Below are 25,763 nucleotides of genomic sequence, written 5' to 3' on the forward strand. Positions count from 1 at the left end.
TAGTTCACAGGCATATCTATCTGTCCTTTTCCCCAGAAGTTGGATTTATCATTAGTTTCAGAAAACTGTTTCCCAGGTAGGTTCCGGCACTCCTGTTGCTGGCACTGTTCACCTGCTGGGTGAGTATTATACTACTGGTTTCCAGGGAGTTTTAAAGTAAAGGTCTTAGTCCTCAAAATCCCTCATTTTGAAGGTATGCTCCAAGGCAAAATATTGTTCATTTTTATGCCTTTGCCTCCCAGCATGTATCACCAACCCTTTAATCTCAGTGTCTTCTGCCCTGTCTCACAAGAAAGATATTTCTGAACTGCTCTGTCTGGTCAAATCCAGAATCTTGAAAAAGACCTATTCTTTTTAATTCCTATGTTGAGTTTTTGATAGAATCTTTAAATATGATAAGATTTGGAGATGTTTCTAGATAGGAAGTAACTAGCATGTACTTTTTCTAGTGCTGAGTGGCAGAGCTAACATCATAGTCCTGGTCAAGCATGGGCCTACCAACCCTGTAAAACAGTTGTGATGTGACACAAGGACAAAAGTGGCTGCCAGGCCTTTCTGGAGGGAAGGAATTGGTGTGGACAGGTAGTAGGCTGTGTGGACAAATGGAAGGAATGCTTTAGTGTTTTTTGATGGACCCTATTGGGAAGCCAGGCAGCCTCACTCTCTTGTTGGGCTTCTGTTAAGGCCTTTAGGAGAGGGGTGTCCTAGCATGAATTCGTAAGACTGCAAGACAGCTTCATTGTGATTTGCAGCAACAAGGCAAGCAGATGCCCAGTCTTTCCTGACCACAGAACAGATAAGGCAAAGTGTCCACATGGCAGCCTCCTGTCTGCTTTTGCTTTCCCATAGAAACAGCACACTCAGAAGAAGAAACCAATTTGTGAATCTGCTACTCAAACTCTGTGATTTGGTGTAAACTGTTTATTAATTTGTTATTAATTTATGTTTTCACAAGTTTCCTAAGGTGTTGGAGCTTGCACGTTTTAGCAGTGTAACCATCTGAGTAGGAAGAGGGCTGTTTTAACCTAGTCAAATCTATTTTCTAGAGCACAATTATAACAGACTTTACAGTCTGTTTCAGAGCCAGCATTAGTCATTTGGCCTCCAGAATACAAGTGTCCTTAGGATTTCAATGGGCATTCGAAGGGTTTATTCTCTCCCACCTACTTTGGATATCTTGCTGAAAAACATTTTATTTAAAAGAATAACGTAAGAGACTGAGTCATACAAAAACTGTAATATTTTGTAAAAATACACTATAAAATTATCAGAAAAATTAATTTCCTGGTCTCTCTCTCTAGACCTCCAACTTAAAAATGATAGTATTTAAAGCTCAAATTTCATAGGAATGAAATTATGAAATCCCAGTCTTATAAATGTTACTATTTTATTGTAAAATTGGTAAATATAGTAAAGCAATAAAGGTTACAATAAAAACATTAATATAAGCCACACTTTGAACTTTATGTTCCTTGCACCCAGAGACCAAGTTGATTTTTTTTGCAGACAGCACTGTTTTCTTTTTATAAAGACATTTGCCCACCAAAAGATAGTTTTTATAAATAAATAAAATTTTACATGTTCTTTTTACTGAATTTTACATGTTCTATTTCTTTAAAGAAAGGAAATGACTATGTAGTCCTGTCTGTCCTGAATTCAGTAAGTGGATCCAGGCTGGTCTTAAGCTCAGATCCACCTGCCTCTGCTTCTCAAATGCAAGATCAAAAGGCTATACCATCATGCCCATCTGCTGTTTCAAATGACATATTTCTATGCTATGTGAATTATACTTCAAATTAATAAAATATATCTTCAAAATTGAGACCAGTTTAGGAGACTAAGTACAAGTCTGCCCTGAGATTCTCAAAAGACCCTGTGCATTTTAGATTTAAAAATAAAACTTTTTATGGATTGCCCAGATGGGAAGCTGGAGTGAATCTACTGGTTACAGTAATTAAATGCACTTGGATTAGTGAGTGTAGATGATGCGATGTTGCTTACCCCAGGAGTGGAGCACTAGTTATCCTTTAACGGGTAAATGTCAGAGGGAAACATAGGAGTTAGCCTTCCTGTGGGATGTCCCTACTCTAGAAACTTTAGTGGTGGGTAGTGTGCCAGCACAAAAGTCCTTTAACTTATTGTTAGCTGTTAATAGCCAGTCAGCTGTCTCTGTTCCACTCTGTCTCAGCATATCACTGCCCCGGCCTGCCTGCTCTGCTCACACCCACAAAGGAGACCTGCCTTTCCAGCCTGCACCCCATAATATTCTCATGCTTGAAGTGTTTTTCTTCAGTACTTTTTTAACCTTTTTATTTTGAAATAAGTTTAGATGTACACAACATTGCTGAAATACTTGAGAGAATTCCTACCTACTCCCTTCCTGCTTTGTCAAATATCAGCACTTTCCCTAATCAAGCTCAGCCAGAGGCAGTGCTGGAATTGGTCATCAGACCTCATCTCTGCCAGTTTGACCAAAGGTGAGAGGTGATCACGGCTCATGTCATTAGTTTGTTCTTTGGAAGTTTGTTCAAATGTATAATACACTCTGACCTCATTCACTATCCTGCCCATTTTTCTCCCTGTGTACCAAGTACCAAGCTCCCATTCTCTCACCAAATCTTCTTGCTATCATGTCTTTTGGGGCTTGGGGTTTTTGTTTGTTTAGTTTTTTTTTTTTTTTTTTTTTTTTTTTTTTTTTTTTTTTGAAACAGAGTCTTACTATGTATCCCTGGCATTAAACTTGCTAAATAAACCAGGTTGGCCTTGAAATCAAAGATATCTGTATGTTTCTGCCACCCAAGTGCCCAGATTTAGTGTGTGTGCCACCATGCCAGGCCTTTTTTGAGGGGGGGGTGTTAGTTGCTTGTTTTATGACTCACTGAAGAATAGGTAGTAATAATCCCCCACCCATCCATCAGCTGCGAATCACTCTCTTTTGGAAGAGGTTGGGGGTTCCATGAGCCCCTCCCTTATCTGTGATTGAATGTTGATAGATCCAGTCTGTGCAGTCCTATATCCCTAGGCAAGCTATTGGATATAGCAGGATATAGCAGCCATGTCATGCCCAGAAAATCCTCACATCCTCCCTTCCCATCTTCTGAGCCTTAGATTAGATTCCTCCCCCCCCCTTCTTCCATGATATTATCCAAACCTTGGAAGGGGTTATATTGTTAAATGGGTGTTCTGTTGTTGGCTGAGCAGAGGGAATTGATGTCTCTTATGAGGCCAACCTTTTCTCAGTTGGACAACCATGTGGTTTATGTTTTCCTCTGCCTTTGTTTTCTTGACTTGCTCACTGTATTACCAATTTGCAGGGTCCCTGGCAGTATGAGGAAGGTTTGTCTCTTGTGTTATAGCTTTTTTTCTCCTGGCTTCTTGTCTTTTGAATCTGCCTCTGGTATATTGAGAAAAGGTTTTGTATTTATCAGGTTGAATTTATCTTCTTTTACCATTTTTGAGTTTAGTTATAACTTTCTTCAAGATCATAAGTAATGTTTTATATGTTCCCCTTGTGGCTCTTCTTCACTAAATTATAGGTGCTTTGGGTTCCTTTTGTTGGAGGCATGAGGTGTCTCTTCACCTTCCTGTCCTGTTGTTCTCTAGACTGTCATGGTTGGCATTTATTGAAGTGGGTTTCCCCCAGTGACTGACTGCTCTATTTTTTTTTGTGTTACTATCCCAGGTGTTTCATTAGTTTCTACCGTACCTTCCCATACCATGGCAAAGAACTGATGAATTCTTTGGAAACTTTGTAATTTAAAGTAAATAAAGAGGCAAAATACTTCTGTATCAAAGCCTGAATTTAACTAGTTTCATAAGCCTTCTGTGTTAGTGTTCTCAGATTTAGCCAGCTTGGTTTCAGCCAACTTCAGATGTAAAATATTTGGATGAAATAATTGATTCTACTGAACACATGTCCACTTTATTCCATAAATAGTGTTATTACTTATGTAATATTAACCATTAAATAAATGATCTAGGTATATGAATATGTATGTGTATATGTATATGTATGTGTATATGTTATGTGTAAATATGACACACTATTTTGTAAGAGACATATTGCAAAACTTCAGCACCTGCTGGTTTTGACAGCCAAGAGGTCCTAAAAACAGGCTTCCATGAACACTAAGTACCAGCCGTACTGAGCTGACCTATAAGAAAGTGAGACAACAGCAGCCTGAAGGCCACTGAAATAGTTTAGCATTTGAAAAGGGACAGATGGTTTCCTTCAGTTTAAGCCTTTGTGGGCCACTTATATTCACTGCAGGAAGCCATTGGTCCCTACCTGCTCTTTTATGTTTCCTCCTCTGACATGTTCTGTGGCATGAAGAGTTAGTGTGGTGGCCATCTGCGTGATCTGTCCTCTTTGGGCTCTAGGTCAACACAGGGGCAATGGACACAGTTAAAGATCACACACTGGCAGGCAGTAGGCACAAGATTCTGGCCATGTCACCTGTTTCTATCATTCCTATGCAGTTCCCTCAGTTCTGTACTGTGAATGGGCATAACGAGGTATCACACGGCTGTTAGGACTGAATACAGTAATGTATGTCCATGTCACCCGGGGTCTGTTCAGGAAGTGACTGTCAGCATCAAGGTCTATTTCTCTTTAGCCTTATGAACCCTGAGGCACATAGTTCCCAAGATTTAACTTGAGTGCCAGACAGCAAGACGAACAGCTGTGTAGTAGCCTTGTCTTCAGGGGATGCGTTCTAAGAAACCCAGCTTACATTTGAAACTGGCTAGTACCAAACACTGTATATATTCTGGGTTTTCATGTATGTAAGCACACCTATAATAATACCTAACTTACAAATTATGCACAGTAAGACATTAACAGCAGTAACTAATAAGATAGAACCTTTGCAGTCTTATTCTATAATAAAATTAGTGTGAATGTGATCTCTCTTGAGTTAAGGCAATATTTTCACACTGTGATTAATTGGGGTCAACTGACACTATAGGAAGCGAGTCCTTGGATAATGGGTACTAGTGCAGTTTAGAGTTATGGATGAGAGGCCCTGAGTTCAGACCCCAGCACCACAAACAGGACATCTTTATGTGTGTGATTAGCATGCAGAAGGTTGAAACCCAGCTGAGGTCTGAGAGGAAGTTGTGTCTGCCTTTGGTCTGTGCTACTTGAGGTGGTAGAACCTTTAGAGTACCCTCTAAAGGAAGCAAGTTAAGTCATTGGGACATACCCTTGAGGAGGACAAGGGGTCCCAAACTTCAAGCTCTTTTTTTGTTTTGTTTTGTTTTTTTGCTTTCTGACACCACAAGGTAATCAGCTTTCTTCACCCTGCTCTCATTATGGTGTTCTGTGCTGGCTAATTTTATGTCAGCTTTGACACAAACTAGAATCATGTGAAAGGAGGGAACCTCAATTGAGAAAATACCTTTATAATATCTGGTTGAAAGGCATTTTCTTCATTTTCTTAGCTAGTGATTGATGAGGGAGGGCCCAACCCACTGTGTGTGGGACCACCCCTGAACCAGTGGTCCTGGGTTTTATAAGAAAGCAGGCGGAGCAAGCCATGAGGAGCAGGCCAGGAAGCAGCACCCTCCATGAACTCTGTGTCAGCTCATGATCCAAGTTTGGGCACTGGTTGAGTTCCTGTTCTGAATTTCTTCAGTGATGGACTACTATGAAAGTGTCAGCCCAATAAACCCTTTCCTCTCCAACATGCTTTTGGTTATGGTATTTCATCATAACAATAGTAACCCTAACAATGACATGTTCTATCATACAAAAGCAACTGACCAAGGCCTGAGCTCTGAAGCTGAGCCAGAATAAACCTTTGCTTCTTTAAAGTTTCTTTTCTCAGATATTTTCTCACAGTAACAGAAAGCCGACTGCAGCCATCTGCTGCTGCAGGAGTGTGGTTGATCATCTGGATTTTTGTTTTCTGTGGGTAGAAGTAAGTGATCTTTAAAGCAGAGCAGGTAGAGCAGCAGATAGCATGGAGAAGACATAGAAATTCAAGGGGTGGAAGTGGTGTCACTAGGAGAGCCCTTGAACTTTGGCTGTGAAGTGAATGAGTTCCCAGTGCTCTTTCTGTTTGTTCTTTCAGGTGCAGGGGGGCATCCCTGTGGGTGTTGTCTAAGGGACCTTGGAGAAGAATGAAAGAAGAGTAGAGCCTTGAAAATGTTCTTCCCACCCTACCCCACCCCACCCCCCAGTGGAGAAAATGACAGAATCAGGAAAGAGGTAGTTGAACATTTTCTAACAGAGTTGAATCTGGCGAATTACTGACCCTCTGTGTTTCCTGACACTGGTGCAATGGTTTGATCTTAAGTGGAGTCTAAGTAATATTGGATCCTGTGCTGGCTGATGTTTTGTCAACTTGACAAAAACTAGGGTCATTTGGGAAGAAAGGCTCTTAAATGAGAAAATGCCTCTGTGGAGTTAGCCTATAATCAGGTTTCTAAGGCATTTTCTAGATTGGTGATTGATGTGGGAGGGTCCTGCCCATTGTGGGTGGTACCACCCCTGGGCAAGCTGTCCTAGACGGTATAAGAAAACAGGCTGAGAAAACTATAAGGAGCAAGCCAATAAGCAGCACCCCTCCATGGCCTCTGCATCATCACATCCTGTCTCCATGTTCTTGCCCTGACTTCCCTCAGGGATGGAGAGTGACCTGAGAATTGCAAGCTGAAATAAATCCTTTTTTATCCCCAACTTTCTTTTGGTCATGCTGTTTTATTGCAGCAATAGAGCTCCTATGTGCATGGCACTTACTGGGCTTGTTATGTACTATTTAATGTTTACAAAAAAGCAGGGCAATCCTTTCTTTTCTCTACATCACATGAGAAAGATGCACTTTCTAACTCAGTTTTAAACTCAGCTGTCTGATGGAGCATCTCACTCCAAAGCCAGTGTGTGTTGCCCATATCATATAGTAGTCTCATCTTCCTGCATATGTATACACTGGTTAGGTTGGTAGCATCCAGCTCTCTGGTATTTGTTTTATAATACTCTTTGAATGAGTTAACTTGATGTATAACTGGAATAATAGTGTTGATGATAACACTTGGGAAGCCTTTTCGTTTGTCAAGTTAGGAAAAGTTTTTCTCTGAGAAACAGCTCTAGGAGATGTCATGGTTCCTTTTGTTTTAGAAGTTAGTCTCTGCAAAAGAAGATTAGATACACTTTCTTAGATTTTATCGAAACTAGTTATGTTAATATAAAATAATGTTATTGGGGTTGTCTTCATAGGATGCTTACTGTAAAGCTGATAGGTTGTATAACACAGAGCACTTTAGAAGCAACCTAAAAATTTAGGTGGTTTTTTTTTTTTTAGATAAGTTTTCTTATGGCAAATAAAATTGAGAAGCCAGGCTATGTGTTCCTGTAATTCCCCACAGCCTGGGCCTATTTCAGAAGGGTAGAGGCAGTACCTATGCTATGCCTTCTTTGCACTGTTTTTGCTTGGCAGGCATTGGCTTAATAAGTGAAACTTTTCATGTAGTTCTGCCAACAAGGTGACTGATGTACCAGGAAACCTGGCTTCTGACTTAATCATACACTCATACACTCGCATCCTGTAGACCTGGGATTCGCTTCCAGTTTGAAACCATGTGTGTCATCTGGATCCCATGCAGAAGGTTACCAGCATCCTCAGCTAGGCCAGTCCTTCTTGTATTTTGAGGTGTCTCCGGTTGGTCATTGTTCATTTCCTCCTCTTTTCCTAGCCAGTGGGGAACTTTGGTCAGCAGCATGTACATATGCTAATTCTGTGGGTCTCAGAATTTGTTTGGGATAAAGACAGGCTTTGAATGAAGTGTTTCTGCTTCTTGAATGCCTACTTTCCAGCACTCCTGTTCCTATTAGTGTAACCTGAGTTGTAAGGGTGATGGCAAAGTGAAGGGGTAATTTAATGCATTATTGGAGCCCTTCCCAAATCTCTGCCTCAGGTTTTTCTGGTTTTGATTTTATTTTGATTGGGGTTTTTGTTTTGCTTTATTTTGGCTTTGCTTGCAATTTTTTTTTGTGAGACAAATTACATGCGAAAAAAGCAAGGGTGAATTTATGATTTGCTAATTTTAAGAATATACTTTATAAGACTGATGAATAAAATTATGAATTCAGAAAAAATTCAAAATCTGTTCTTGACTATGTTTCTCCAGTACATCACATTGTGGTGTGGAACTGAGGTTGCTCATTTCAAAATGTGTAAATGCATGGACTCATATGGGGTGAGGATTATCTGAGACCTGGTAGGACAAGGATGGGGTTTGGCTTGGTGCCAGGTGGTTTTTGACATGCCTGTTCTTTGTGCCTGGCTAAAAGGCTTTCCATGTCCATCTCTGTGTTCTTGTCTGATTTCAGTTTCAGAAGTGCTGACACAGGTAATCTGAGCATTTATGGCTATTTCCACTTGAAGCTCAGTGGGTGGATCTTTGGGGATATTCACGCAGAAATGGCTTAATTGGATTTCAGCCCAGACATAGTATCTGAATGGTTCTTTATGAATTGCAGTAATTGCGTTGCTGCCATAAGAAGTTCCCTCCTTCTCTCTCTCTCTCTCCCTCTCTCCCTCTCTCTTTCTTCTCTCTTCTCTCTCTCTCCCTCCATCTCTCTCTCTCCCTCCATCTCTCTCTCTCCCTCCATCTCTCTCTCTCTCTCACATACACACACACACACACACACGCGTGCACACACTCATTAGAATTTTGAAGTGCTAGGATTCAGTCCCTTTCGTTGGCTTGTTGCTAACTTGTTTAATGAATGAAAGAATCCTGACTGTGGTGGCTCATCTCTGTAGGGAGGCTAAGGCAAGAAGATCACTTTGAGTTTGAGACCATCCTGAGCCACAGAGTAAATTCCAGCCACTTCAGTTTATGAAGGGACGCTTTATCTCAAAAGCTAGAGAATCAAGACATACTTGAGAACAATAAATAGGTTAGGTATGGTGGTGCATACTTTTAGTCCCAGCACTCAAAGGCAGAGGCAGGTAGATATGATTTCAGAACAGTTTGGTATAAAAGGTGAGTTCCAGGACAGCCAGAGCTACATAGTGAGGCCATGTCTCAAAGGGGGGGGGATATGAACGAGACCCTTACAGGTAAGAAATATAATTTATACATGTAACTGTCCTTTGGTTGTGAACTATTTGTGTTAGTTTCTAAATTCAAGATTTGTGTGGCTATTCACAGCCTGATTTAAGAGTATGATCTATAAGGGAGGGACTGAACTTTGAAAGGAAAAGTTTTAGGGCCTAAAGTGGCACTGACTGTTGAAGGCCATTGGGTATTAATAGTGGATCTTACAGATATAATTAAGAAGTGACAGTTCACTGGGTGTGGTGACTCATGCTTGTAATCCCGGCACTTGAGAGGCTGGAGGTCAGCCTAAGCTATATAGTAAGTCCTGGGACAGCGTGGACTAAAGTGAGACCCTGTCTTCAAAGCAAATACAACAAAATAGGCAGACACCACACAGCAACAGCACCCTGCCTCCAGCAAACTGAAAGCTTATTGACTGGTTCTGGAACTATGTGAACAGTAGCACTAGAGAAGCTGAGTTACCTTCATGGTGACTCTTCCTCTCTGTATAGGCTTCAGTCTATGATTTCTATGGGAATAGAAGCCAATATTCCAGAAGACCCTTTTAGAATTTGTGTCTCAGCAGTAAGGGTTTGGTTGGACAATGATTTGGGAGCTAGAGACTAAGATGGTTCGGAGAGAGAAGACAGGTCTGACATACAGAAAGAATGTGGGCGCCTGTGCTCTGGTAATATTCAGAGTATTTAAAAACGACTAAATATACTTAAATAGCGCAATGTATTAAATTTTAATTCAATTACAATAATTCACAACCCTCGTTAATTTTTTATAACCATTAGCTTTTTAAAACTTCACTTATTTTTAATTAAAATAAATTTAAATTAGATCTATAGAACATATTTTTACTAAAGTTTCTTACCTGTCAGCACAAATCCCCATCCAGACTCCCAGGCAACCAGCTTCCTACTATTCTGTGTGTGATGAGACTGCAGTGTTTGTCTTTCTGCACCTGGGATTTTTCACTGAGCATAAAGTCTTCCAACTTATCCATGTTGTAGCATGTCGTGATATTCCTTCCTTTGCTGGGCTAAGTAATGTTAAGCATTGTGCTTGTATCTCATATTTTATTGTCATTCATCTTTCAGTGAGTACTATTTCCTTATTTTTATTAGCCTTGAGTTTCTTAAAGGCTCTACTACTACTTAATAGTGCAAGTTTGAAGGCAAGCTTTTACACAGAAGCCTGATCCCAGATTATAGCACCATCAGTGTGATGTAGAATAAGAGTAGAGTCCCAGCAGCACTTCCTACCCTGACCTAGCCCTCTGACCTGGAGACACAGTTAATGAGAACCTGGGCCTTGACCAGCACAGAGCTCTGGATATTTGCATTCTGTGATGCTCGGATATCTGGCTGGCAGGCTTCACAGGATCAGCATTTGCCTGGCTAAATTACTATGTGCTCTAAAACAACACACAGGCACTAATATTGAAAAGAAGGGGTAAGGTTGTGAGGTTTCTGATTTGATCAACTGAAGGCTATAGGGAAACAATAAAATATTATTTGTGTGGAAAACTATTTGACTTTTCTTTTGTAAAAAAACTACAGAGAATGCCAGGGATAGTGATACACCTGTAACCCTTGATATAGTGTGGCAGGATAAGGGTCATGAGTTTGAGGCCAGTCTGGATTTCATAGTGAGCTCAAGGCCAACCTGAGCTATTTGGGGAATCTCTCTTTTAAGAATAGGAGGAAAGGGAAAGAAATAGTTTTGCTGCATAATATGATTCAGGTGATTTTGTAATTTTTAGCCTTTGATTTCATGGGCCTTTACCTAGCCAGAAAAATATAGTATACACTTACTTCTTTCTAGAAGGAATCCTAAGCCAAGAGGCAAGAAAACAAGGATCCTTGGCCCCCAGGGACATCTTAAGTAAGGATAGGGGGCAGGGGATGATGAGGGTTGGCCTGCTCCCATTTGTTAAAGCACAGAATAAACAGGGAATCTCCATGTTTAGCACTGTCAGGGCCCAGCCCCTTCCTTTGAGATAATCTCTCCTATCTGAGGGGTCTCTAGGCAGAACTACTAATCTCCTGGAGATGTCAGGGACTGGGGAGTGGGCCTGACCCACATGGTACAGAATGTTCTCCTTCCACAGGGTGGACAACTTAGCACTGTAGCACCTGTCATTTAAGTGAAAAGAGTTACAGTTAGGGTTAAGAGATAGACTAGTACTAAATAAAAAAGAAAAAGAGATAGACTAGTGATTGTAGTTTGTGGGCATGGCTGGCACCCAAATTCAAATAAATTAGCTATAAAAAGACAGTTATGCAAATACAAGTGGGAAATTTACATTAAGGAATTAATAGACATTTTGATGTGGTGATAGATTTGCACTTGAATCATTGGGTGTGCTATGTTGTCTGGACCAGTTAGGTTGTATATATGATTTGCTTTAAACTCACCTGGGGGAGGGCTCTGCATGTGTCTGAATTGTTGAGGTTGGATAACAGTGCATGTGGGAGTGGGCATATATTGTGTCTACTGTTGTATGTGTTTAAATATGGTGGATGACACCCCAGGGCTTTTCAAAGGTATGGAACTAGACCTGAATATCAAGAAACAAGAAACAGAAACCACACAGAAGAGAAGAATGCTGGTGAACCTCCTTCAAATGCTGCGAACGATAAGACTCTCATTAAGCTTCTGAGAAGCATTACAAGCCTCACTGCTGGTTAGGAGAGCATGTCTGAACTAAAGGGACGGTATGGAGAAATACCTTATCAGAGGAGGAAGTCTGCTGTATATTGGGTGATCCCATGTTTCAGACAATTGTAAAATTTAAATTCAAAACCAGTTTCAAGATTTGCACTATGACTTTCTTGCTATTTTAAATATGCTTTGATAAACTCTTGATTGCCTCATTATCAAGATTTGATAGTATAAGATCCTTATAATTGATTTTCAAACAATAGGATTCTTGAGGGGTCCTGTCCTCAAGATTCTGAAGGGGCTGGGGAGAAAGCATGGGTGGTAAAGTTCTTGCTGAAAAACTGAAATTTGAGTTTGATTTTCAACTCCGATATAAGAAGCTAGGTGTAGTTGTGTGTGTTTGTAATCCCAGTGTTGGGGAGTTGGAGACAAGTGTAGTCCTGGTGCTTGCTGGACACACCACCCAGCCTAACTGGTGAGTCCCAGGAATCAGTCTCAAAGAAAAAAAAAAAAAAAGAAAAACATCAAGGTGGATAGCTCCTGAGGGTCAACATTAAAATAGTCTCATACACCCGCGTGCACACACACATACACGCATGCACGCATGAACACACACACATGCAGTGGGTGAAAAAATAAATACATTTGGGTAAGCTGGGCCTGCAGCTCTGTGGTTCTTACCACAGGGGGAAAAAAAAAGTTGCTGCTTTTTTGGTCCATGTGTTACTTGGTTAATTGTAATTGTATATGATTGGCCCACTGTTTACAGTTTTGTTTATTTTTGTTTTGTTTTTTTCATTTCTGGGATATTTGAAGACAGAAACTATCATTTCAGAGGTTAAAATCTGCCCCAACCCTCAAGCCTCATGTCATGGAAGCCATTTAGAATCAATACTTTTTTTTTTTCTCTCCTAGTGTAATGAATCTGATAACCAGTATTACTCCTTGGAATTGGTTATATGATCAGGTCAGCATAGAAAACTTGATACTTTGCCGTCTTATGAGACCTTTCTGAATGAAAATTTAGGTTTCTCTGGGACATTTTGGAATTGTGGAACTAGCTCGTGGATTTCAGCCCTCCTGGGACCCTGACTAGGGTACTGGTACTAGGTGTGATAGACTGTGCTGAGGTCATCCTCTTGGAATCTTTGACTCAAACTGACAAGCTCTGAGCTGCTCAGTATCAGGGTTGACTTAAGCCAGGGAAGCCAAGGCAGCCAAGGCTGGACTGGAAAGAAACCATTTAGCCAACTTGCTGCTCTATTCCCTGTCAGAAACCAGTGTCTTCCATTTGTATTCAAATAGTTTCACATTTTGGTACACTCCAAATTTCAGATCTTTAGATAAGAGATGCAAAATTGGTAACATCTATTCAGATATTTCTGAGTCAGAACTATTTTCTATCCTTTTTAGACAAGGACTACTTAAGTACACACCTGAGCCGTTAGTTTGTGTGCACTATTATCCTAACCAGACTTATTCAGCAGGCCTTTTATGGCTGCGTTGGCAAACTGCCATATTGAAAATGAAAGTCATATATGGCCTCATGGGCTTCAGTCTACATGAATGTTTCTTGGCTTGAGTTTGAAGCCAGTCTTCCAGGATAGGAAGCATTTCAGGAAGGTGATAGTCACCAACAGGAGTTGCTCACCATTTTATGATGATCATTGTATGGAGAGAACATATGGTCCCATTCTAGCTGATGGCTCCTAAAGGTTGGCTCCTGGAAAGGAAGAAGTCAAATTATCACTATTTGCAGATGATATGATAGTATACCTGAGTGACCCCAAAAACTCTACCAGGGAACTCCTACAGCTAATAAGCACCTTCAGCAAAGTGGCTCTATACAAAATTAACTAAAAAAAAAAAAAATCAGTAGCCCTCCTGTATACAAAAGACAAAAGGGATGAGAAAGAAATTAGGGAAACAACACCCTTCACAATAGCCACAAATGACATAAAGTACCTTGGTGTAACCCTAACCAAGCAAGTCAAAGACTTGTATGAAAAAAATTTCAAGTCTCTGAAGAAAGAATTAGAAGAAGATATCAGAAGATGGAAAGATCTCCCATGCTCATGGCTTGGCAGGATTAACATAGTAAAAATGGCTATCTTACCAAAAGCAATCTACAGATTCAATGCAATTCCCATCAAATTACCAACACAATTCTTTACAGACCTAGAAAGAAAATTTCTCAACTTCATATGGAACAACAGAAACCCAGAATTGCTAATACAATCCTCTACAATAAAAGATCTTCTGGAGGTATCTCCTTCCCTGATCTTAAGCTGTACTATAGAGCAACAGTTACAAAAACTGCATGGTACTGGCATAGAAACAGAATGGTGGATGAATGGAACTGAACAGAAGACCCAGAAATAAATCCACACACTTATGGACACCTGATCTTTGACAAAGATGCCAAAACCATACAATGGAAAAAAAGATAGCATCTTCAACAAATGGTGCGGGTCTAACTGGATGTCTACATGTAGAAAAATGAAATAGATCCATACTTATCACCCTGCACAAAACTAAAGTCCAAGTGGATCAAAGACCTCAACATAAAACCAGACACATTAAATAGGTTAGAAGAAAAAGTGGGGGAAACCCTAGAACTCATAGGTACAGGAGACTACTTCCTGAACAGAATACCAACAGCACAGGCTCTAAGAGCAACAATCAATAAATGGGACCTCATGAAACTGAAAATTTTCTGTAAAGCAAAGGACACCATCATCAAAACAAAACAACTGCCTACAGATTGGGAAAGAATCTTCAACCCTCTATCTGACAGAGGGCTGATATCCAGTATATATATATAGAACGAAAGAAGCTGAAAAGCAGCAAACCAAGTAATCCAAGTAAAAAATGGGGAACAGAGCTAAACAGAGAACTCTCTGTAGAGGACTATCGAATGATAGAGTTTTGTTTTTGTTTTTTTTTTTAATATATAGTATAAGTGTTTAGCTTTTTTTGTTTCTAGGAGAGTGCATATATATTTTTTTGTAGCACACACTCTTTTTTTTTTTTTTTTATATCCTCTCATCTGCCCTTATGATGGCAGGAGGTCCTTGAATAAATTCTTTGGTGAAGTCTTTCTGCTCTGCATGTGGCTGTGTGCCATTATCTAGCAGGCTGATAGTTTTTGCATGGCAGTGTTTGTAGTTCACAGATTGTCATTAAAACCTGATTTGAAATGTTCTTTCTTAACCAAAGTTTTGAGTAAGCTGTTAGCACCTTGTTGTACAGGGGCGGTGGTGAACTTCCCTTAGACCAATGGAGAGGTCTTGATCTGTGTTTATTCCTGGTTTGCTGCTAACTTGGTATACAGATAGTGCACTAGCCCATTGCTTTTCTCATGGAAAATGCTGTAAACATTTCTCACATTTGAATAAAGGTGGGCCTCTGGCACCTTAGGATGGCTTCTAAGCAGTTTCATTGTCATCCCAGTTACTGCACCATCTCAAGTCATGCCTGATCTTTCTTGCTTTTCCTTGTCTGAGGGCACTTACACAACCACTGTGTTTGACCTGTCCAAACATTAGATACCATGGGTTTCCATTTCATAGTTTTGTTTGAGGCCAGTGAATATGTTGTACCTGGTTCTCTTGCTATTAGAAGCATTTCTTCTTTACTTACCACCAGAAGGGGCAAAGGGTGGGCAAAGGCCAGGTGAATTTTATCTGTAAAGCCTATTAAGGAAGTCTCAGTGTCACTGCTATGATTTGGATCTTAAATGTTCTACAAAGACCATGAGTTGCATTAGAAGCTGGTGGAAACTTTAGGAGGCAGGGTCTAGGCAGGTTATTCTCGAATTGAATAACCCTTTCACAGGGGTTACCGAAGACCAGCAGAAAACAGATATTTACATTACAGTTTGTAACAGAAGCAAAATTACAGTTATGAAGTAGCAATGAAGATAATTTTATGGTTGGGGGTCACCACAATGTGAGGAACTGTATTAAAGGGTCCCATCATTATGGAGGTTGAAAAATCACTGGGCTACAAGAAGGAAGTTAGGTCCACTTGCCTGAGTCCTTGAAGGGATATTGGAACCCAGGCCACTTCCTGTCTTTGTCTTTTACTTGCTATCCCATGTGAGGTTAGCAATGTTGCTTTACCATGTATCCTTTCATGATGCCTGCCTTGCCATAGGCCCCAGAACAATGGAGCCTGCCTGCTGTGGACTAAATGCCCCAAAACCCTGAGCCATAATAAATCTTCCCTCTATAGAAGTCAAGTATTTTCCTTTGGTATCTTGTCATAGCAATAGAAAGCTGACCTACATTGTCCCCAAGGGAGTTAACAGTGTAAATTCAGGCATTCATATGTGTCCTGGAAGGTTATTAGATCCACTGGATGCACAAATACTCTTTAAAAGACTGACTTCAGACAAGTTCCTCTTTCTTCTAGAATAGATATGTAACTGAGAGATAGAGAGATGGTGGGCAGGGCCATGGCTAAGTCACATAGGTAATTAGGTCAGTGATGTCAGCAGGAGAAATAAGAACTCAAATCCAGATACCAGTACTTCATCTCATCTTACATTAAACACTTGACAGAGAGAAAGGCATAGTATTCTCATTGTATTACTTATGGGTTTTCCCTTATAGTAAATCATATTGTTAAAACCATCTAACTCTTGAGGTAGAGCTAGAGAATGCATAAAGAGGTATTCATTTTTAAATCAAAATTTATGAACTTGCCTTGTAACACTTTTTGATAGCTCTGCTTGAATTATCACTTTCTATTTGAGTAAAATAGAATTCAATTTTTCTGTGGGGTTTTAACATTTTGGGGTCATATTCATCTTATGGATGAATTAATAGATCTTCTCCAAGTGAACTGTCAAGACAGATCCCCGCTGGGTTTGCAGTGATTAAAGATGCTAATGAACTCCCTTGGGAATCTGCAGAGCACGCCAGAGTTCCCTTGAAAATGCTAGGAAAAAAAAACCCATAAAACAACAACAACAACAAAAAAACAGGAGTGTTTGCCCAAGTGTGTGCACAGTAAATGCACAGCCAACTCCACAAGCAGGAGGGAGTCTGGCCACCTATATTGACTGCTTGCCCCTTAACTCCATGTAGCTTAGAGGTGCTAGTCTCATGTTTCCTGGTATGGGTAGGTGATGCTTTTAGCCTTAGGACTGGGGATTCAGTTGATGACATTTGTGGAAATGACAGTGCAAGAGACTATGAGTTGTGGGTAGGGCTCTGTGTGGTTCTTCTCCTTATGAGCTTGCGTCTGTTGTATCTGTAGCTTTCCTTGTATTTGGGGCAATGGATAGTAGAGAAGAGGGCTGGAGATGCTTGGGAGTCTTTCTTCCATTGTCATTTTTTTCACCTGTTTCTCATGCAGCATAAGTGTCATGTGTTTGTATGTGCACACTCGTGTGTGTGTGTGTGTGTGTGTGTGTCCATCCTTCCATGTGTCCGTCCCAGGCCCCTGCAGAGGAGCTTGTAGAGTAGGGAAGGCAGCAAAGGGTAAGGGTGGGTGGGTGTTCATGTTTGTGAGTATTTTTCAGTGTGGAACAGCTTTTCCCTGATCAGTCATTTACCAAGTGTTTGGGGATTTATTTTAAGAAAGAGTATGTGTATGTGTTTCTGCATTTACGAGCAGGTGTCTAGGAAGGCCAGAGAGGATATTGGATCCTCTTGGAGCTGCAGTTATAAGCAGTTGTGAGCCACCAATGTGGGTACTGGGAACCAAACTCTGGTCCTCAAGAGCAGTAAGCACTCTTAACTGCTGACCCATCTTTGCAGTCCTGTTTCACCAGTGTCTTTTTTCTTTTTCTTTTTAAATGGATAATTGAACTCAAACAAGCAAGCATATCTGATATGTGTTCCTTTTCATTTCTCTGCAGATCCCATAGGTTCCTTTCCTGTAGTGTCATCCTGGTTGGCTCCTGCTCATCTGCTAAGATCTGAGCTGACTCGAGAGCTTGGAGGATCACTGCAGCTTTGTAACCTTCAAGGATCCTCAGCAAAAATCCCTCATCTTTTTGAAATTGCTACATTTTGCCAGTCACCTCTTGTAGTTGTGTGCCAAAGGTAAGCCTGCACATTTCTGCATAAGAGGTTTAGCTAGTGTTGGGTTTTATTTTATTTGCTTGTTTGTTTTATTTTGTTCTTTGCCTTGAATGCTTAATTCGCCTAATAGGTTTTTTTTGTTTTTGCATTAAAAAAAAAGATTTTAATTTTATGTGTATGAGTGTTTTGCCTATATATATATATATATATATATATATATATATATATATATGTATGTGCACCATGTGCATACCCTAATGCCTGTGGAGCTCAAAAGTAAATGTCAGGTTCCCTTAAACTGGAGTTATGGATGGTTGTGAGCCACGGTGTGGGTGCTGGGAATCCAGTGCAGGTCCTCTGCAAGAGTAGCAGTATTCTTAACCAATGAGCCATTTCTCCTGCCCTTTGCACAGTAGTTATTAAATTATTAATAACGGCAGTAAGAATGTCCCTGATTTGTTGAACTGCATTAAATGTAAGCTCTTACAGCACATAGTTCAAACACTAGGTTGCCACTGTTCCAACTTGAGAGTGGGAGATTTTGAGCATTTAGATATAAGTATGCCAACCAATGGAAAGCTCCCTTCATGTTCTAGAATATGCTCTGAAATGAGGTTGCTACTATCTGGGGACCAAAAGCATACAGCAAGGAGGCAGGAATGGGCTTTAGGCTGTTCAAGTTCAAGTCCAGCTTGGTGCTAAGAAGTTTACATCAGAAGAAATGCAAATAAGTAAAGTTTCACCACTTTATATGAGAGATGTGCTTAAGCTCTATTACAAGGAAATGCTGACTGTAATTGACCTTGTGCAGCCAGGACCCTGGAACCCCCATAATGATATTTGTGGACAAAGATGTTTTTGTGTAACAGAAATATTTGTGTAAGAAGAAAGAGAAAGATGGAGAGAGAGACAGATGGACAGAGAGACAGAGAGGATAGAGACAGAGAGGGGTGTGTGTGTGTGTGTGTGTGTGTGTGTTTCACTGGAACAGATACATGCCAAGCAAGAGTTCTATACCTGACCTACATCTTCAGCCCACAAACATACCTTGGCCAAGATTGATAGCTTGAGGTGTTTGACTCAGGATGTGGTCCAGCCCATTCAGTGTTCCCTCTGGCTGACAGTGAGAAACACCTTGTGAGAAGGTATATTGTCATCTGTAGAGTATTGCCTCAGAATTGCAGGGATAGCACCCACCCACCATCCTTTCCTTTCCCTACAAATATAATATTGTTTCTGTTATTTAGATTGTCTTAAGATAGTCTCAAATCTATGATTTGGTGTATGGAGTGTGGCGTAATGATTTCTGTAAATGCATTTTTATGTGTTAGAATGCTCCTTCATTTGGTATAAAGTGACCACTGGAACACTTTGTAAATATGCTGTTTCTCCTTGATGCTTTTTAAGTGTCTGTCTAGAAACTTGTTAGTATCCTTACTGTGCCTGTTATAATATGTGCTATTCGGAATGCCTTAACATTGATATGCTGTATTTCATGAGGGTACAGTTAATGAAGTGCCAGCATTTTACCCTGTTGTCTTTATGATTTCCTGCGGAGAAAGTAACTCATTTTCCAAGGTATGTGGGGGTATCTGAGGTCCGTTCAGAACTGGGTGCTATTCTGGAATCCAGAGCTGATGAACCAGACTCCCAGCCCTCCCTGTGCTTTTTATCCCACAGATGCCCACAGAGGGCACTGTTGAGCTTCAGATCCCCTCCTGCCTTCATGGCCTCTTTACCCTCCACATGACAGGCCCATGGAGGTAGGAAGCATCCCAATCGTAGCAGATTGCTTATAAAGGAAACTTCTCAAACTCCAGTGACTCGATGTCTTAGAAATGGTCATTGAAGTGGAACCTTATTAGACTCAGGTCATTTGTGAATGTGGTCACCTGTCAATCCGTTTGTCAGATTTAATGGGCAAGTAAGCTAGAAATTAGAGCTTTTCAGATCTGGTCACCAGAGTCCATTAATAATTCATCAGCAACAGACTGACACTGATTATGAGGAAGTTTTTAATGATCAGTCAGTGACATTGACAAACTCTGAGTTTATACTAAAGAACAGGAGGACTGTACATGGCTCCTGGCTCTGGGCCAGCCTGCGTTCTCAGCAGGGTGCATTACACCAGCCAGGCAGTGACTTTAGGGGCCATGTTTATTTCATAAGGGATGAGATCTATAAAGAAAGCATTTAATTTTGTGGTCTAGAGTGATAGCAATCATGTAATAAAAGCTGCAAGCACTGGCCACATTCTAATCATTTTGTTAGTAGTATTGTTTTTATCACTGTCTTTTAGCAGCTACAAAAAAAAAAAAAAAGATTAACTATGGTTCCAGACTTCCTGTTGTCCTGGGTAGCAAAGGCTAGAGCTTATGCAGGATCACCTAGACTATACAGGCCTGTGCCCTCTGTCTGTAGCCAGTCTGTAGGAGCATGGAAGCATCGCCCTTTGGGAAGGAGTCTGAGAAGGCCCCAGGGATTTACTCTGGAACCAGTTTGAAGGAATAAAAGGACAAATGGGTAGAGATGTCTGCTTGGCACAGGACGGGCCTGGTAGCCTGAGAGGATATGTGTCCTACAGGCAGTAGTATGTGGGGCTGAGTTTTTGAAGTGCCAGTAGGAAACACAATGGATGGACAGCATCATTTCATGTGCCAGCGGGATGCCAGTGTAGTGCTGTCTAGGAAGAATAGTAACTGTGATGGCAATCTTGGGTGTGTTCCCTAGTTACTGGGTACCCAAGGTGTAAACCAAGTGTCTTAGGGTTTTTATTGCTGTAGCAAAGCACTGTGACCAAAAGGCAAGTTGGGGAGGAAATGGTTTGTTCAACTTATTGTTCTTCATCACGGAGGAAAGTCAGGACAGGAAATCAAACCGGGCAGGAACCTGGAGGCAAGAGCTGATGCAGGGGTCATGGAGGAATGCTGCTTACTGGCTTGCTTCTCATGGCTTGCTTGATATCCCTTCTTATAAAATCTACAACCATCAGCCCAGGGATGACACCACCCACAATATATTGGGCCCTCCCCCATTGATCGATCACTAGTTGAGAAAATGCCTTACAGTTGGATCTCACGGAAGCATTTCCTCAACAGAGATGCCTTCCTCTCTGATAACTCTAGCTTGTATCAAATTGACATAAAAAAACAGCCAGTATACCAGGTTACTATGCCTATATGTGGGCCTGGGCTGGCGGTGCAGTTAGAGGATGGTGAAGTCTCAGAGCTTATTTCCAGGGCTGTGTTGTTCTCCTGTCCCTTGGTCTTACCTCGTTAAAGTAAAGGCACAAAATCTGGAGGACCTTGGCCTTCCTACTCTAGACAATGGAGATCATAGAGAGAGGATTCTCACATACCATTTTCACATTCTGCTTATTTTATGTATAGATAATCACTATGCACTTCATTTGAAAACTGAAATTCCATGTTGCTAGAAGTGGCTGTTGCTTAGTAGGGTGGATGCCTTTGTGTGCAATACTGAGGGGAAAGATGCCTTCCATTGGATTTCACCAGCTTGTTAGTGGCTGCTAGGATTATATTGAGATATAAATGCCAGCTGCCATGCCATGTGTAGCCCTTTCCTCCTGAACAGATACTGCAATGCAGGAAAAAAATAATACACCAAGCCTGTCAATTACCCTTACATTCTTAAGAATATTATCCAGTAGTATTTCTTTAATGAAGGAAAGTTTCACTAATTACATTCACATCATACTTGATTTATATAAAGGCAAATTTTCCTAGAGCTTAACTATTATCAGTCTGTTTTGTACTGTTGCAACAAAATTCCAGAGGCTGGGGGAACACTTATAAAGAAAAGAAGCTTCTTTAACTCACAGTTGTGGGTTCTTCAGCTGTGATGGCCTTCTTGCTGGCAGAGTTCCAAGGCTGTGTATGAAATCAACACACATACAAAAGACAGTATGTCTTTTGCTCTTCCTTTTTTTTTTTTTTTTGTTAAAAGCTACCAGCATTCATGCATAAATCTGTACCTTGGTGATCATGTCTAATCCCAGTCCATCCTGTAAGTGTCATAGATTAAATTTCAGCCTCCTTAATACTTCACAACAGGGATTTTGACACATAAACCCTAGAGGAGCCTCAACCCACATCCAAACCATACCAATCTATTTAGAAAATGTGGATTTGTTTGTTCCTTATTTTTAGCATGCTCCCACATTTGTTGTTTTGGTGGTTGCTAGTAAGTGACTTTGCCCAACACCTCAGGGTTAGAAAGGCTGTTTGCAGATGAAGCTGGACAGTAGGTACTTAGGTTTTTAGGACTCCAGCTGCTGCTCCAGTTTTACAGCTGGAAATGACTCCTTGAGTTTTTGTGGAAACAGAGGAGCCTGTGAAAGTTCAGGCCATAGACTCTGCAGCTTGGACCAATTTCTTCCTGTCTAGGGTGGTTTTCAGGGCCAAGAGAGGATTACAGTATTTGATGTTACAGGTCTTGTAGGTAATAGATCTGTAATAATTGATTAAATAATTGCTTGGTAAGCATTTACAACTGCATACAAAAGATTTAGAGCATTGCCTTCTCTGTAGTTACTATAATGGAATGATTGTGGAACCCTGGTAGCATTGGCATGAGGTTTGCTCTCACTGGTGTGTCTCTAGCCTTTACTGCAAATGGATTGATTATCTCATGTGCAAGGAGTACGCATTTGAACCAAGATATGCTGCTTAAAAGTTAGGCTTTCTTCCTTTCTTAAGGTTATGTTATCATTCCTGACATGCCCTGCATATGACAGTAACAACTGTGTGCTTAGCTTGAACTCCAGGCTTTGAGAGATAAATTCCTTGGCCAGAGCTTAGTGCTCATAGGTACCTAAGGAAGCTGGGAGTGTCCGCCGCTGGCCCAAAGCCTTTCATTTTTACATCAACTTCCTTTGGTTGTTTGCTTGTTTCTCATCCCTACCCCCTGAACATAGGAAAATCTCTAGCTAGTAAATAGGATTTGAAGAATCCTTTTCAGAAACTGAAGAAAAGTAGTGTGACAGAAAGGGCAGTGTGGGAGGGAGGCAGTTTTGAGCTGAGCTGAGGTAATTTTGTAGGCTGCTTAACTCCACAGGCCTGGGTGCTCAGAATCCTCTTAGACCAGTGATTTCAACTTACAGGCCGAACTGCTATGAAGAAAATTATCCTCAGAGGCAACAATGGCCTGATGTTCAGTAGCCACTTTCTGTGTGTTATTTCTCTGGTCCCCTCTGTGGCATAGCTTTTTATATTGCTTTTTAACCTTTCTATGAATGGTCAGTAAAATGATCATTTTCTTATGGTTGAAGTAATGATAGGCCATGCTCCCCTGCTGCCTATCATTAGAAACATTTCTGGGCTCCAAAATTTAAAATGGCTATGAAAACAAATAAATCAGACGGTGGAAGATCACAGTTTAAGAGGAATAGGTTTTGGGCACCGTGTGGACATTTGAGCCAACAATGAAAAGATCTAGATAGAAACAAAGGACAACCCTAGTATATTATTTGCTTTGCTAGAAGGTGGCCATGTCTTCTGCCAGGTCTTTTGGCCTTCCCTGAAGGCCAGCTTTAGCTCCCTTTGTAGCAACATCTGCCCCCTGGTACTTTTGGTCACACCTGATAGAGTACTGACAAGTCTTTTGTTGAGCTTTGCGTATAAGACCAACTGTAGGAAGTAAAGGTGATCCTCCTTTTGAAAAGGCTGCAGCCATTTCCCTGCACATTGTCTGAAGCCTATCTAGGCAGCAGTGCATATACCACAGTCGGGAACAGCCCTCCACCTATGTGAGCTTCAAGCCAGATGGGATATAGCAGTGCCATTCAGGCAGTTTTTCTCCTCCAGGGACACCAGTGAAGGCCATCTTCAGGCTTGGCATTCCTATCAGTTTTCCTCTATATTGTCTCTTCTGCCAGCTTTCATTCCAGGTTGCTTGTAATTACTTTTCTTTTACTTAAGCAGCAGACCCTACCCTTCTCCCATGGATCATTTAGAGCAAAGCTTAGTCCCCAGAAGCTGACTTTTCATATGCAGTAGCCCTCCCCAGTAGAGAGGGCACATTCTAGACCTCCATTTGAACACCTGGATAGAACTGAATCTCATAAATCCCTGTGTGAAAACAAGCTTTTGTTTTGTTGTTATTGTTTTAATAAATGCCAGTTGGGTCCCTCTTGTAGGCCATCAGAACCCTGGGGATGAGAAATTGTTCTAACCTTACTGAGGGCAGCGTATATATCCTGTAGTGGTTTGAATGAGTGAATGCCTTCCATAGACTCATATATTTGGAGTCATAAAGGACTGGTGGCACTATTTGAGAAGGATTAGAAGTGTGGCCTTATTGGAGAAAGTGTGCTCTCTCCCTTTCCCTCTCCTTTCTCCTCCCTTTCACTCCCTTCCATTCCTTCTTCTTCTTCCTCTGCTTCAGCACCAAGTGTGCAGCTTTGCTCCCTACCACGATGATTAAGGATTAAAACTCTGGAACTATAAGCAAGCCCCCAATCAAATCCCAGTCAAATGCTTCCTTTCCTTTCTTGGTCTCTCTCTTTCTGTTTTGGGGTTTGGGGTTTTGTTTTTTGTTTTGTTTGTTTGTTTCAAGACAAAGTTTCCTCTTTGTAGCCTTGGCTGTCCTGCACTTGCTTTGTAGACCAGGCTGGCCTCCAATTCAGGTCATGGTGTCTCTTTACAGCAATAGAACCATGGCTTATGACTCATCTGAGCTCTGTCAGTTATTGTTTCCCCAAGACAGTAGAACAACATTGTCATCTAACCAGACTCTGCTGCCTTTAAGATTGCAGTCCATATGTCACTGCACCTGGTGATTAGAGTTGGAACTCCTGGTTTGATGAGAGCCTGCTGGAGCTTTGGAGAGCTCAAAGGCTCTTTAGCAGGCAGATTCTATGTCCTGTCTCCTCTACTAGTGTCCTTAATAGCATTGATATTGCTTGTGAAGAAACATGTTATTTTGACCATGTCAAGAGCAAGAACTTAAAGCAGATACAGAGTACCTGATCAGTCAGTTGTTTCTGTGCAGAATGTAAAACTAATAAACATCATGTACCACATTAGATGCTCATTTAAGTGGATTGAATGATAAAAGGTTTGGCCTGGAACTTCTAGTACCTCTTGTTTGAGCTGTTCCTCACTAGTCCCCACAGGACCACTAGCCATCACAGAAAATCCTGGGCACTGTCTGTTCCTCTGAGAGCATTCTTCTACCTCTTATTATAGAATCATTGTATATGTGTATGTACTTATGCATATAAATGTGTGTACATTTATGCATACAAACCTGTGTATACATTTATGCATATAAACACATGTGTATGTTTATGCATATAAACGTGTGTATACTTATGCATATAAGTTACATATGGAAGAATGGTTTAAGTGTTGATCAAAATAAAGCAAGGGGGGGTTACAGTCATGTTTTCTAGGAAATGTCCCCAAAGGGCCGTTAGAGGCCCTGTCCCTAGCTGCTCGCACTATTGGGGTGGTGGAAATTTTAGAAGGTGGGGTCTAGTTGAGATCACTGGAGGTGGACATTGGAAGCCTGTGGCTTATCCTCTGTTGCCTGACTGCCATGTGATAAGAAGGCTCCTCTATTCCATATTCTGGCTATTGTGAAACTGCCTTGCACAGGCCCACTGAGGTCAGGGAAGCAAACCACAAGTGAGTGAGAGTATGAGCAGGTATGAGAAAAAGGTCTGTTGACAGAGTAGTGGCTACAGGAACCCATACATAAAACCAACAGAAACACTTACACAGCCCTGCCATTAGTGTCTTTATCTAGGTCACATTTAACCCTTGGAAGAAATCCGTGCTGGGCACAAGTAATTCTTCACTGTCCTGGAAATTTTCTGGGAATCTCTACTTACTTCAGAATGGAAGTTTAAACTGTTGTTTAAAAGTTGGTGAATGGGTGGCGGGGAGCAGGGGTGAGAGGCCATCTCATTTCCCCTTGTTTCAAAAGCCTGTAGTTTGGAGTCTAAGAATTTCCAGTTTACAAGACTGAGTGAGTGATTCACAG

General features: G+C 41.0%; 1 protein-coding gene across 6 annotated transcripts in view; it reads left to right on the forward strand.

Annotated features, from left to right (window-relative positions):
* Positions 1-25,763, forward strand: part of Nck2 (NCK adaptor protein 2) — a 131,535-nt gene that overhangs the window by 57,105 nt on the left and 48,667 nt on the right. For 3 of the 6 annotated variants that reach the window (XM_060369976.1, XM_021654265.2, XM_021654267.2), the window contains one exon: positions 17,591-17,777. The exons of 1 other annotated variant lie outside the window; for it this stretch is intronic. The gene's annotated coding sequence lies outside the window, so the exon portion shown is untranslated. Of the gene's footprint in view, positions 1-6,074; positions 6,212-17,590; positions 17,778-25,763 lie in introns of all 6 variants that reach the window. 2 more of the 6 variants (XM_021654264.2, XM_021654266.2) reach the window with 1 other exon arrangement.

The sequence above is a fragment of the Meriones unguiculatus genome, chromosome 16 (genome assembly GCF_030254825.1).
Source record: "Meriones unguiculatus strain TT.TT164.6M chromosome 16, Bangor_MerUng_6.1, whole genome shotgun sequence".
NCBI lineage: Eukaryota > Metazoa > Chordata > Mammalia > Rodentia > Muridae > Meriones > Meriones unguiculatus.